Below are 15,333 nucleotides of genomic sequence, written 5' to 3'. Positions count from 1 at the left end.
ATAACACAGGTCATACTATGTGTGGTATAACACAGAGCATACTATGTGTGGTATAACACAGGGCATACTATGTGTGGTATAACACAGGGCATACTATGTGTGGTATAACACAGGGCATACTATGTGTGGTATATAACACAAGGCACGCTATGTGTGTTATAACAGGGCATACTATGTGTGGTACAACACAGGGCATACTATGTGTGGTATAACACAGGTCATACTTTGTGTGGCATATAACACAAGGCACGCTATGTGTGGTATAACACAGGACATACTATGTGTGGTATAACACAGGGCATACTATGTGTGGAATAACACAGGTCATACTTTGTGTGGCATATAACACAAGGCACGCTATGTGTGGTATAACACAGGACATACTATGTGTGGTATAACACAGGGCATACTATGTGTGGTATAACACAGGTCATACTATGTGTGGTATAACACAGGTCATACTATGTGTGGTATAACACAGAGCATACTATGTGTGGTATAACACAGGGCATACTACGTGTGGTATAACAGAGGGCATACTACGTGTGGTATAACACAGAGCATACTATGTGTGGTATAACACAGGTCATACTATGTGTGGTATAACACAGGTCATACTATGTGTGGTATAACACAGAGCATACTATGTGTGGTATAACACAGGGCATACTATGTGTGGTATAACACAGGGCATACTATGTGTGGTATAACACAGGGCATACTATGTGTGGTATATAACACAAGGCACGCTATGTGTGTTATAACAGGGCATACTATGTGTGGTATAACACAGGTCATACTATGTGTGGTATAACACAGGGCATACTATGTGTGGTATATAACACAGGTCATACTATGTGTGGTATGACACAGGGCTTACTACGTGTGGTATATAACACAGGACATACTATGTGTGGTATAACACAGGACATAGTATGTGTGGTATATAACACAAGGCACGCTATGTGTGGTATAACAGGGCATACTATGTGTGGTATAACACAGGGCATACTATGTGTGGTATAACACAGGGCTTACTATGTGTGGTATAACACAGGGCATACTATGTGTGGTATAACAGAGGGCATACTACGTGTGGTATAACACAGGGCATACTATGTGTGGTATAACACAGGTCATACTATGTGTGGTACCACACAGGTCATACTATGTGTGGTATAACACAGAACATACTATGTGTGGAATAACACAGGGCATACTATGTGTGGTATAACACAGGTCATACTATGTGTGGTATAACACAGGGCATACTATGTGTGGTATAACACAGGGCATACTATGTGTGGTATAACACAGGGCATACTATGTGTGGTATAACACAGGTCATACTATGTGTGGTATAACACAGGTCATACTATGTGTGGTATAACACAGAGCATACTATTTGTGGTATAACACAGGGCATACTATGTGTGGTATAACACAGGGCATACTATGTGTGGTATAACACAGGGCATACTATGTGTGGTATATAACACAAGGCACGCTATGTGTGTTATAACAGGGCATACTATGTGTGGTACAACACAGGGCATACTATGTGTGGTATAACACAGGTCATACTTTGTGTGGTATATAACACAAGGCACGCTATGTGTGGTATAACACAGGACATACTATGTGTGGTATAACACAGGGCATACTATGTGTGGTATAACACAGGTCATACTATGTATGGTATAACGCAGGTCATACTATGTGTGGTATAACACAGAGCATACTATGTGTGGTATAACACAGGGCATACTACGTGTGGTATAACAGAGGGCATACTACGTGTGGTATAACACAGAGCATACTATGTGTGGTATAACACAGGTCATACTATGTGTGGTATAACACAGGGCATACTATGTGTGGTACAACACAGGTCATACTATATGTGGTATAACACAGGGCATACTATGTGTGGAATAACACAGGGCATACTATGTGTGGTATAACACAGGGCATAGTACGTGTGGTATATAACACAGGGCTTACTATGTGTGGTATAACACAGGGCATATTATGTTTGCAGGGCCGGTGTTATGGGCAGGGCAGGCAGACCAGGTAGCTGCCTATGGCCCCCGCTCCTCCAGGGGCCCCCACACAGCCGCTATTGGGCCCCTGTGAGGCAGGGGGGCCCGCCTGCCCCCAGCGCCGACTCCCGCCACCGCACTGAAGGAGGCAGTGATGGAGGAGAGAGCGTCAGCTGACGCTCCCTCTCCCATCATTCCCCGCTCTGCCTCGGACACAGCGGGGGCGCGATGACGTCATCGCACTCTCACTGTGTGCCAGACATTGCAGGAGGAGACAAGAGCAGCCAGCAGTGCAGGCACAGAGGAGAAGGTGAGGAGTGTTTTTTTTTTTTTTTTAAATCAGTGTGAGTACTGGACTGTGGGGCCACTCTGGAGGGACTATATACCATGCTCGGCGGTATTATACCATGCTGGGGGGGGCTATATACCATGCTGGGCTGTATTACACCATTTTGGGGGGCTATATACCATGCTGGGCTGTATAATACCATGCTGGGGGGGCTATATACCATGCTGGGCCGTATTATACCATTCTGGGGGGCTATATACCATGCTGAGCTGTATTATACCATTCTGGGGGGCTATATACCATGCTGGGCTGTATTATACCATACTGGGCTGTATTATACCATTCTGGGGGGGGGCTATATACCATGCTGGGCTGTATTATACCATGCTGGGCTGTATTATACCTTTCTGGGGGGCTATATACCATGCTGGTCTTTATTATACCATGCTGGGCTGTATTATACCATTCTGGGGGGCTATATACCATGCTGGGCTGTATTACACCATTCTGGGGGGGCTATATACCATGCTGGGCTGTATTATACCATTCTGGGGAGCTATATACCATGCTAGGCCGTATTATACCATTCTGGCGGGCTAAATATCATGCTGGGCTGTATTACACCATTCTGGGGGGCTATATACCATGCTGGGCTGTATTATTCCATTCTGGGGTGCTATATACCATGCTGGGCTGTATTATACCATGTTGGGCTGTATTATACTGTGCTGGGCTGTATTATACTAATCTGGGGGTCTATATACCATGCTGGGCTGTATTATACCATGCTGGGCTGTATTATACCATTCAGGGGGGGCTATATACCATGCTGGGCTGTATTACACCATTCTGGGGGGGGCTATACACCATGCTGGGCTGTATTATACCATTCTGGGGGGACTATATACCATGCTGGGCTGTATTATACCATTCTGGGGGGGGCTATATACCATGCTGGGCTGTATTATACCGTGCTGGGCTGTATTACACCATTCTGGGGGGCTATATACCATGCTGGGCTGTATTATACTGTGCTGGGCTGTATTATACCATTCTGGGGGGGGTATATACCATGCTGGGCTGTATTATACCATTCTGGGGGGCTATATACCATGCTGGTCTTTATTATACCATGCTGGGCTGTATTATACCATTCTGGGGGGCTATATACCATGGTGGGCTGTATTATACCATGCTGGGCTGTGTTACACCATTCTGGGGGGCTATATACCATGCTGGGCTGTATTATACCATTCTGGGGGGCTATATACCATGCTGAGCCGTATTATACCATTCTGGGGGGCTATATACCATGCTGGGCTGTATTATACCATGCTGGGCTATATTATTCCATTCTGGGGTGCTATATACCATGCTGGGCTGTATTATACCATGCTGGGCTGTATTATACCATTCTGGGGGGGGCTATATACCATGCTGGGCTGTATTAGACCATACTGGGCTGTATTATACCATTCTGGGGGGGCTATATACCATGCTGGGCTGTATTATACCATGCTGGGCTGTATTATACCTTGGTGGGCTGTATACCATGCTGGGCTGTATTATACAGCCCAGCATGGTATACAGCCTGTATACCATGGTGGGCTGTATTATACCATGGTGGGCTGTATTATGCCATGGTGGGCTGTCACGGGGTCCTTCTCTAGTATCACACAATCAACAGAGCAAGAGGACAGTGAACAATTCCAAGACATTTATTTAGGCAAAAATATGAAAGGTCCATATTCAGTCCACCCCACAAAGGATAGATAGTCCAGAATCTGAATGCAGTTCAGTAACAGTATAACATGTCCAGGGAGATGAGAGTCCAAAATCCAGCTGATAGTGATAACATGTTCCATATATTCTTCTTTCTCTCTGAAGTCCTGTCTTCACACCATGCAATATACACAAAATGATATCCATATAGCATATCACACCATCACAACCTCTCCCCCCTCATAATAAGTGAGCACGCTATGAGGTCTACACAGACCTCTGGCCTGCTCACTATAGTCCACATTGCGCAATCGTTTATACTTCCTTGTACAGTGGCAGGGGTTGCAATAATTATAAGCACTTGATGTCCTTCCATAAATTCCCGGGTCCTGGCGTTACGGTCATACCAGGTTTCTTGACTGGACTGGGCCATTTGCTGTTGATCATTAGCCACTAGCTGGGCGAGACGATTTCTGAACTCTAGAACGTAGAGAATGATGGGCATTCCAATGTCTGCGATATCTCCCTCCAATTGTTCTTTCAGAAGAGTGAGAGGCCCACGGACCTTCTGGCCAAACAGATTGCTCCTCAGTGGGGTCCGAATGTTGTGGTGCTTGAAGGGCCTGTAGTCGGGTGACTGCTCCCACAAAATGACACTGTAACGCCCCAATGTCGTTCCCAAGGAGGATATCTGCAGGAAGTCCTTCCATAACTCCAATCCAGCACAGTTTTTCTCCAAAACCATAATCCAAACGCACCAAAGCTCGCTGTATATATTTGCGGACACCCCCCGCCAAGACAATGGGAATTCCTGCACCCTGGTGAATTGCCTCGGGTCGAACCACACGGGTGTCAGCGATAGTCAGAAATGCCCCCGTGTCTCTAAATCCTGACACTTTGTATCCATCAATTAAGACATCCTGCAGGTGGCGTTGCCGTTGCTCTGGGTAGCTAAAGGACAGAGGCCGAAGTCCGTACACTCCAGGAGGAGTATCTATGGTGCCATGGTCGGTGGTCCACTCTGGTTGGGATGGTGGTAGCTCTTTCTCAGGCGGGATGGAGTGTACCAGATGCACTGGACGAGGTGGGGCTGCGCGGGGCTCCCTCCGAATCCTTGAGGGACATCCAAATTGCAAATGTCCAGGTTTCCCACACACATAACATCTCCTCTCTGTGATACTCCCAGGTCGTCGTCGGAACTGTTGGGGCCCAGGATTGGGAGGCGTGATAGTCAATGGCTTGCAACTAGGTGGAAGGGCAGATATAATCTGAGGGGGACAGGGCACGGGAGCAGGCCGTGGTTCATTGTCCAGAAGCCTCCTCCATTGCGGTCGGATAGTAAGGGCTTCATCGGCCAGGGCTGCAGCTCTATCCACGGTACACGGCGTGCGCTCACGGACCCATTCCCGTACCTCTGCAGGGCACTTGGCAAGAAATTGTTCTATAAGGAACGCCTGTATAACATCTTCCACAGTAAAGGCGTTTTCTGCTTCCAGCCATCTCCGACATGCCTCGGACATCTTATGTGCATACATCCTAAACGATCCCCCCGTGGTGCATGGGAGGTCTCGGAACTTGGCACTATATGAGTCTGGGGTGATAGCATGGTAATCCAGGATAGTCCGCTTTACAATGTTATAATCCTGATTCCGCAGTGCATCAATGGTTCGGTAAGCCTCCGCCAAGCTTCCGTTCAGGAGCCACACTAACAAACGCATCCAGCTAGAGTGGGGCACCTCCATCACAGCACACTGCTGCTCAAAGTCTTTGAAGAACCCCTCCACATCTCCAGAAGCCTCATCAAATGGCTTAAACTCTGTCCGGGTGATCCGTACAGGCTCCCGGATTGTTGGGGTTACACTCCACATTGCGTTACTCCCTTTTTCAAGCTCCATTGCTTCCTGTCTCCGCTGTGCACGGCGGGCAGCCTCCTCCTTGTACTCCTGAGAGACGCCGGGGCCCAGAACCGCCATCTCTTCTTCATACCACACCAACCATTGGCTTTTCTGGATGGGGATCCCTGTCTCCAGGGCTCGTCCTTCAGACATCTGGAAGGAGGTGGCCGGGCTAGCGCCCACCAGTAGATCGATTAAGGCCTCTTTAGTCAGTCCCTGGTAGTTCAGGCCCAGGTCTCTGGCTCTCTCCTGTAAACTGCATACAGTCCAATTTCTGTACTCACTCTGTGGGTGGTTCTCCATTGGGTGACGCTCTGTTGATCCCACCGCTGCCACCAGTTGTCACGGGGTCCTTCTCTATTATCACACAATCAACAGAGCAAGAGGAGAGTGAACAATTCCAAGACATTTATTTAGGCAAAAATATGAAAGGTCCATATTCAGTCCACCCCACAAAGGATAGATAGTCCAGAATCTGAATGCAGTTCAGTAACAGTATAACATGTCCAGGGAGATGAGAGTCCAAAATCCAGCTGACAGTGATAACATGTTCCATATATTCTTCTTTCTCTCTGAAGTCCTGTCTTCACACCATGCTCTGCACACAGCAACTGACTTGCCCAGCCCCTATCCTCCCCAGCCCCCCTCATTATGTCCAGGGAGTCAAAACAGGTTGGGGCCGGTTTTCAGGCCTCCCAGACTTGACAAAAGGTGCCCGGGGGATTATGACACTACAGGGGGTCATCAAGAGTCATAGATAAAAGTCAGGCTGCAGACATACAAGGCATCAAGATTAACACTATGCAGATCAGTGAAATAGCAATATACACAAAATGATATCCATATAGCATATCACACCATCACATGGGCTATATACCATGCTGTGCTGTATACCATGGTGGGCTGGGCTGTATACCATGTGGTGCTGGGCTATATACTATGCGGCTGTATTATATACCATGGGGGGGTACATTTTACATTATATCCTATAGGGGGAGGCTGTGTTATATAATATGGGGGGGCTTCATTATATTCTATGGGGTGGTGGGCTGTATTATATTCTATTTGAGGCTACATTATATTCTATGGGGGGGCTGTATTATATTTATTATATTCGATGGAGGCTGCATTATACTATATGAGGGCTACATTGTATTCTATGGAGGGGCTACATTATACTATATACGGGGCTGCATTATATCCTATGAGGGGGTTGCCATATATTCTATGGAGGGGCTGCATTATACTATATGGTGGTTGGCGCTGCATTATATTCTATGGGGGTTACATTATATTCTGTGGAGTGGCTGCATTTTACTCTGTGGGGTGGCTGCATTATGCTCTATTGGGTGGCTGCATTATACTATATGTGGGCTGCATTATACTGTATCGAGGACTATAGGGAATACATTATATGAAGAACTATGGGGTGCATTATGCTATGGGAAGTGAATTGTACTATATGGGTGACTATGGCAGTGCATTATACTATATGGAGAACTATGAGGAGTGTATTACACTGTATGGCGGACTGAGCAGTGTATTTTAATATATGGAGGGCTATGAGGAGTGTAGTATACTATATGGAGGACTGAGTATACTATATGGAGAACTATGGGGCAGATATTATATGGAGGACTATGGGGTGTAAACTGTAGATGTGCTGCTGATAACATACTGTATGGTGATTTGTTAGGGTGTGTGCACACGTTGCGGATTAGTCTGCGGCTTTTTCTGCAGAGAATCCATATCTCTTGGCAGAAACTGCAGGGTAAAACAAATGCATTTTTCCTGCGGATTCCTAGCATGTGTACAGCAGATTTGATGCAGGTTCTAGTGCGGTTTGTCAGTGCGGATGAGAGATTGATTGATTTGTATGTTCCGGAACGTACACTGCAGCTGCGGTTCCGCAAAAAAGAAGTAACATGCTGCGGAAAATAAACCGCAGCAAATCTGCGTGGAATTTTCAGCAGCATGTGCACAGCGGATTTGGTTTTCCATAGGTTTACATGGTACTGTACACCGCATGGAAACTGCTGCGGATTCGCAGGACCAACTCCGCTGCGGATCCCCAGCAAAAACCGCAGCTGCTCCAGGGAGTCATGACTCCTATACAGTCCTGAGGGTCGGGACGAAGCTGAAGTTGGTTTCTTATTCGTTCGGGTCGGGAGGTCATTGGATCACAGTTCTTATTACGCGACCAAGAACATTCTCGTCTTCGGAAACATGGCGTCTCACATAGTATATCGGGCACCTAAAGGTGACGCGTCTATCATGTAACTGGAAACGTACCCAGGACATTATCAATAATCACCAATCAATGTCGAGCAGGAAGCAGCAACGAGCCAATCAGAAACATAACGGAAGTATTCTGTACCAATCACAGGCAAAGATCAGAAAGACGCAGCCAATCAACAGGCTAGAGTTTATTACCCTAGCCAATCACAGTGCTACTTGGGAGGGTTCTGGTGGGGCGGTGTCCTCCTAGCTGCTTGTCTTGTGGTTCACTGGTTCCCCGGTGAAAGGAGCGAACACCCCGGGGTTGAGGTGAGGCAAGGCGGGGGTAGTTATGTTCGCGGCAACAGTTAATTTATGGCTCTACCGACTATTACATGGGATTAGACCGGAGCTAGGAGTGGAAAAGTTATTAACTACTGACATGCTGAGACTTAACAACTGTGTCAACCCCTCTACCAACATTGTAACCATAGTCAACTTGTGTGCCAGTCAGCAAGCTGGGAATATGGCAAGGTCTAATCATAATAATCTGGAGGCTAGCAGGAAACCTAGCAGGTGGCATGTAATAAACATCTGGTGACATATAATATGTATTATAGAGAGCAGGAAATCTAGCAGGTGGCATGTAATAAACATCTGGTGACATAGTATCTATGTACTGTGTATAATATGTATTATAGAGAGCAGGAAATCTAGCAGGTGACATGTAATAAACATCTGGTGACATAGTATCTATGTACTGTGTATAATATGTATTATAGAGCGCAGGAAATCTAGCAGGTGACATGTAATAAACATCTGGTGACATAGTATCTATGTACTGTGTATAATATGTATTATAGAGTGCAGGAAATCTAGCAGGTGGCATGTAATAAACATCTGGTGACATATAATATGTATTATAGAGAGCAGGAAATCTAGCAGGTGACATGTAATAAACATCTGGTGACATAGTATCTATGTACTGTGTATAATATGTATTATAGAGAGCAGAAAACCTAGCAGGTGGCATGTAATAAACATCTGGTGACATATAATATGTATTATAGAGAGCAGGAAATCTAGCAGGTGGCATGTAATAAACATCTGGTGACATAGTATCTATGTACTGTGTATAATATGTATTATAGAGCGCAGGAAATCTAGCAGGTGGCATGTAATAAACATCTGGTGACATAGTATCTATGTACTGTGTATAATATGTATTATAGAGAGCAGGAAATCTAGCAGGTGACATGTAATAAACATCTGGTGACATAGTATCTATGTACTGTGTATAATATGTATTATAGAGAGCAGGAAATCTAGCAGGTGGCATGTAATAAACATCTGGTGACATAGTATCTATATACTGTGTATAATATGTATTATAGAGTTCAGGAAATCTAGCAGGTGGCATGTAATAAACATCTGGTGACATAGTATCTATGTACTGTGTATAATATTTATTATCGAGAGCAGGAACTCTAGCAGGTGACATGTAATAAACATCTGGTGACATAGTATCTATGTACTGTGTATAATATGTATTATAGAGCGCAGGAAATCTAGCAGGTGACATGTAATAAACATCTGGTGACATAGTATCTATGTACTGTGTATAATATGTATTATAGAGAGCAGGAAATCTAGCAGGTGGCATGTAATAAACATCTGGTGACATAGTATCTATGTACTGTGTATAATATTTATTATAGAGCGCAGGAAATCTAGCAGGTGACATGTATTAAACATCTGGTGACATAGTATCTATGTACTGTGTATAATATTTATTATAGAGCGCAGGAAATCTAGCAGGTGGCATGTAATAAACATCTGGTGACATAGTATCTATGTACTGTGTATAATATTTATTATTGAGAGCAGGAAATCTAGCAGGTGACATGTATTAAACATCTGGTGACATAGTATCTATGTACTGTGTATAATATTTATTATAGAGCGCAGGAAATCTAGCAGGTGGCATGTAATAAACATCTGGTGACATAGTATCTATGTACTGTGTATAATATGTATTATAGAGCGCAGGAAATCTAGCAGGTGGCATGTAATAAACATCTGGTGACATAGTATCTATGTACTGTGTATAATATTTATTATAGAGAGCAGGAAATCTAGCAGGTGACATAGTATCTATGTACTGTGTATAATATGTATTATAGAGCGCAGGAAATCTAGCAGGTGGCATGTAATAAACATCTGGTGACATATAATATGTATTATAGAGAGCAGGAAATCTAGCAGGTGACATAGTATCTATGTACTGTGTATAATATGTATTATAGAGCGCAGGAAATCTAGCAGGTGGCATGTAATAAACATCTGGTGACATATAATATGTATTATAGAGAGCAGGAAATCTAGCAGGTGACATGTAATAAACATCTGGTGACATAGTATCTATGTACTGTGTATAATATTTATTATAGAGCGCAGGAAATCTAGCAGGTGACATGTAATAAACATCTGGTGACATAGTATCTATGTACTGTGCATAATATTTATTATAGAGAGCAGGAAATCTAGCAGGTGACATAGTATCTATGTACTGTGTATAATATGTATTATAGAGCGCAGGAAATCTAGCAGGTGACATGTAATAAACATCTGGTGACATAGTATCTATGTACTTTGTATAATATTTATTATAGAGAGCAGGAAATCTAGCAGGTGACATAGTATCTATGTACTGTGTATAATATGTATTATAGAGCGCAGGAAATCTAGCAGGTGGCATGTAATAAACATCTGGTGACATAGTATCTATGTACTGTGTATAATATTTATTATAGAGCGCAGGAAATCTAGCAGGTGACATGTATTAAACATCTGGTGACATAGTATCTATGTACTGTGTATAATATTTATTATAGAGCGCAGGAAATCTAGCAGGTGGCATGTAATAAACATCTGGTGACATAGTATCTATGTACTGTGTATAATATGTATTATAGAGCGCAGGAAATCTAGCAGGTGACATGTATTAAACATCTGGTGACATAGTATCTATGTACTGTGTATAATATGTATTATAGAGCGCAGGAAATCTAGCAGGTGACATGTAATAAACATCTGGTGACATAGTATCTATGTACTGTGTATAATATTTATTATAGAGCGCAGGAAATCTAGCAGGTGACATGTAATAAACATCTGGTGACATAGTATCTATGTACTGTGTATAATATGTATTATAGAGAGCAGGAAATCTAGCAGGTGACATGTAATAAACATCTGGTGACATAGTACCTATGTACTGTGTATAATATGTGTTCTAGAGAGCAGGAAATCTAGCAGGTGACATGTAATAATCATCTGGTGACATAGTATATATGTACTGTGTATAATATGTATTATAGAGCGCAGGAAATCTAGCAGGTGACATAGTATCTATGTACTGTGTATAATATATATTATAGAGAGCAGGAAACCTAGCAGGTGACATGTAATAAATATCTGGTGACATAGTATCTATGTACTGTGTATAATATGTATTATAGAGAGCAGGAAATCTAGCAGGTGACATGTAATAAACATCTGGTGACATAGTATCTATGTACTGTGTATAATATGTATTATAGAGCGCAGGAAATCTAGCAGGTGACATGTATTAAACATCTGGTGACATAGTATCTATGTACTGTGTATAATATTTATTATAGAGCGCAGGAAATCTAGCAGGTGGCATGTAATAAACATCTGGTGACATAGTATCTATGTACTGTGTATAATATGTATTATAGAGCGCAGGAAATCTAGCAGGTGACATGTATTAAACATCTGGTGACATAGTATCTATGTACTGTGTATAATATGTATTATAGAGCGCAGGAAATCTAGCAGGTGACATGTATTAAACATCTGGTGACATAGTATCTATGTACTGTGTATAATATGTATTATAGAGCGCAGGAAATCTAGCAGGTGACATGTAATAAACATCTGGTGGCATAGTATCTATGTACTGTGTATAATATGTATTATAGAGCTCAGGAAATCTAGCAGGTGACATGTAATAAACATCTGGTGACATAGTATCTATGTACTGTGTATAATATTTATTATAGAGCGCAGGAAATCTAGCAGGTGACATGTAATAAACATCTGGTGACATAGTATCTATGTACTGTGTATAATATGTATTATTTTTTTAAATATTCAAAAAATTCCTGTGACGCACCTGAAGGGTTAATAAACTCCTTGAATGTGGTTTTAAGCACCTTAAGGGGTGCAGTTTTTAGAATGGTGTCACTTTTGGGTATTTTCTGTCATATAGACCCCTCAAAGTGGCTTCAAATGTGATGTGGTCCGTAAAAATAAAATGGTGTTGCAAAAATGAGAGATCGCTGGTCAACTTTTAACCCTTATATCTTACTAACAAATAAAAATTTTGGTTCCAAAATTGTGCTGATGTAAAGTAAACATGTGGCAAATGTTACTTATTAACTTTTTTGTGTGCCATATCTCTGTGATTTAAGGGCATAAAAATTCAAAGTTGGAAAATTGCGGAATTTTCAAAATTTTCGCCAAATTTCCGTTTTTCTCACAAATAAACGCAAGTTATATGAATGAAATTTTACCACTAACATGAAGTACAATATGTCACGAGAAAACAATGTCAGAATCACCGGGATCCATTGAAGCGTTTCAGAGTTATTACCTCATAAAGGTACAGTGGTCAGAATTGTAAAAATTGGCCCGGTAGTTAACGTGCAAACCACCCTTGGTAGTGAAGGGGTTAAAGTTTGCAACAAGCCACCTGGGAGACACACCAAACATGTGGAAGAAGGTGCTCTGGTCAGATGAAACCAAAATAGAACTTTTTGGCAACAATGCCAAATGATAAGTTTGGCGCAAAGAAAACACAGCTCATTACCCTGAACACACCATCCCCACTGTCAAACATGGTGGTGGCAGCATCATGGTTTGGGCCTGCTTTTCTTCAGCAGGGACAGAGAAGATGGTTATAATTGATGGGAAGATGGATGGAGCCAAATACAGGCCCATTCTTGAAGAAAACCAGTTGGAGTCTGCAAAAGACCTAAGATTGGGATTGAGATTTGTCTTCCAACAAGACAATGATCCCAAACATAAAGCAAAATCTACAATGGAATTGTTCACAAATAAACGTATCCAGGTGTTAGAGTGGCCAAGTCAAAGTCCAGACCTGAATCCAATCGAGAATCTGTGGAAAGAGCTGAAAACTGTTGTTCACAAACGATCTCCATCAAACCTCACTGAGCTCGAGCTGTTTGCCAAGGAAGAATGGACAAGAATTTCAGTCTCTCGATGTACAAAACTGATAGAGACATACCCCAAGCGACTTGCAGCTGTATGGGTGTGTGCACACGTTGCGGATTCTGCTGCGGTTCCGCAGCGGATTTGGCCGCTGCGGGTCCGCAGCAGTTTTTGCTGCGGTGTACAGTACCATTTATTCCCTATTGGAATAAAAACCGCAGTGCAGACGGTGCGGATTTTTCCGCGGTTTTGAAACCGCAGAAAGAATTGACATGTCAATTCTTTCTGCGGATTCCGCTGCGGTTTGCCATCTCCTCCATTGTGGAGATGAAAAACCGCAGAGCAATCCGCAGGTAAAGCCGCAGGTCTTTTGAGCTGCAGATTTTACAAAATCCGCGCAGCCAAATCCGCACCCCATTCCGCAGCGTGTGCACGTAGCTTAATCGTAGCAAAAGGTGGCGCAACAAAGTATTTAGTTAAAGGGGCCGAATAATATTGCACGCCCCACTTTTCAGTTTTTGAATTTCCACAAAAAGTTTAAATAACCAATAAATTTCATTCAACTTCACAATTTTGTCCCACTTGTTGTTGATTCTTCACCAAAAATTGACATTTGGTATCTTTATGTTTGAAGCATGATATGTGGGAAAAGGTTGAAAAGTTCCAGGGGGGCTGAATACTTTCGCAAGGCACTGTATGTACTGTGTATAATTTATATTATAGAGAGCAGGAAACATAGCAGGTGACATGTAATAAACGTCTGGTGACGAAGTATCTATGTACTGTGTATAATATACAGTACAGACCAAAAGTTTGGACACACCTTCTCATTCAAAGAGTTTTCTTTATTTTCATGATTATCAAAATTGTACATTCATTCTTAAGGCACTAACTATGAATTAACACATGTGGAATTTTATAATTAACAAAAAAGTGTGAAACAACTGAAAATATGTCTTATATTCTAGGTTCTTTAAAGTATCTACCTTTTGCTTTGATTACTGCTTTGCACACTCTTGGCATTCTTTTGATGAGCTTCAAGAGGTAGTCACCGGAAATGGTCTTCCAACAGTCTTGAAGGAGTTCCCAGAGATGCTTGGCACTTGTTAGCCCTTTTGCCTTCACTCTGCGGTCCAGCTCACCCCATACCATCTCGATTGGGTTCAGGACTGGTGACTGTGGAGGCCAGGTCATCTGGCGTAGCACCCCATCACTCTCCTTCTTGGTCAAATAGCCCTTACACAGCCTGGAGGTGTTTGGGGTCATTGTCCTGTTGAAAAATAAATGATGGTTCGACTAAACGCAAACTGGATGGAATAGCATGCCGCTGCAAGATGCTGTGGTAGCCATGCTGGTTCAGTATGCCTTCAATTTTGAATGCATCCCCAACAGTGTCACCAGCAAAGCACTCCCACACCATCACACCTCCTCCTCCATGCTTCACGGTGGGAACCAGGCACGTAGAGTCCATCCGTTCACCTTTTCTGCGTCGCACAAAGACACAGTGGTTGGAGCCAAAGATCTCAAATTTGGACTCATCAGACTAAAGCACAGATTTCCACTGGTCTAATGTCCATTCCTTGTGTTCTTTAGCCCAAACAAGTCTCTGCTGCTTGTTGCCTGTCCTTAGCAGTGGTTTCCTAGCAGCTATTTTACCATGAAGGCCTGCTGCACAAAGTCTCCTCTTAACAGTTGTTGTAGAGATGTGTCTGCTGCTAGAACTCTGTGTGGCATTGACCTGGTCTCTAATCTGAGCTGCTGTTAACCTGCGATTTCTGAGGCTGGTGACTTGGATGAAGTTATCCTCCGCAGCAGAAGTGACTCCTGGTCTTCCTTTCCTGGGGCAGTCCTCATGTGAGCCAGTTTCTTTGTAACGCTTGTTGGTTTTTGCCACTGCACTTGGGGACAC

At 43.1% G+C, this 15,333-nt stretch overlaps 1 protein-coding gene across 1 annotated transcript in view; it reads left to right on the top strand.

Moving 5' to 3' along the window:
• The first annotated feature begins 8,356 nt into the window (after window positions 1-8,356).
• WASF2 (WASP family member 2) overlaps window positions 8,357-15,333 on the top strand; it is a 70,255-nt gene continuing 63,278 nt past the window's right edge. Inside the window, exon 1 of the mRNA XM_073564001.1 lies at window positions 8,357-8,495. The gene's annotated coding sequence lies outside the window, so the exon portion shown is untranslated. The remainder of the gene's footprint in view (window positions 8,496-15,333) is intronic.

The sequence above is a fragment of the Dendrobates tinctorius genome, unplaced genomic scaffold (genome assembly GCF_039654945.1).
Source record: "Dendrobates tinctorius isolate UK_male_01 unplaced genomic scaffold, ASM3965494v1 ptg000015l, whole genome shotgun sequence".
NCBI lineage: Eukaryota > Metazoa > Chordata > Amphibia > Anura > Dendrobatidae > Dendrobates > Dendrobates tinctorius.
Note: the sequence above shows the minus strand (reverse complement) of the source record. Positions and strands in the feature narration are given on the sequence as shown.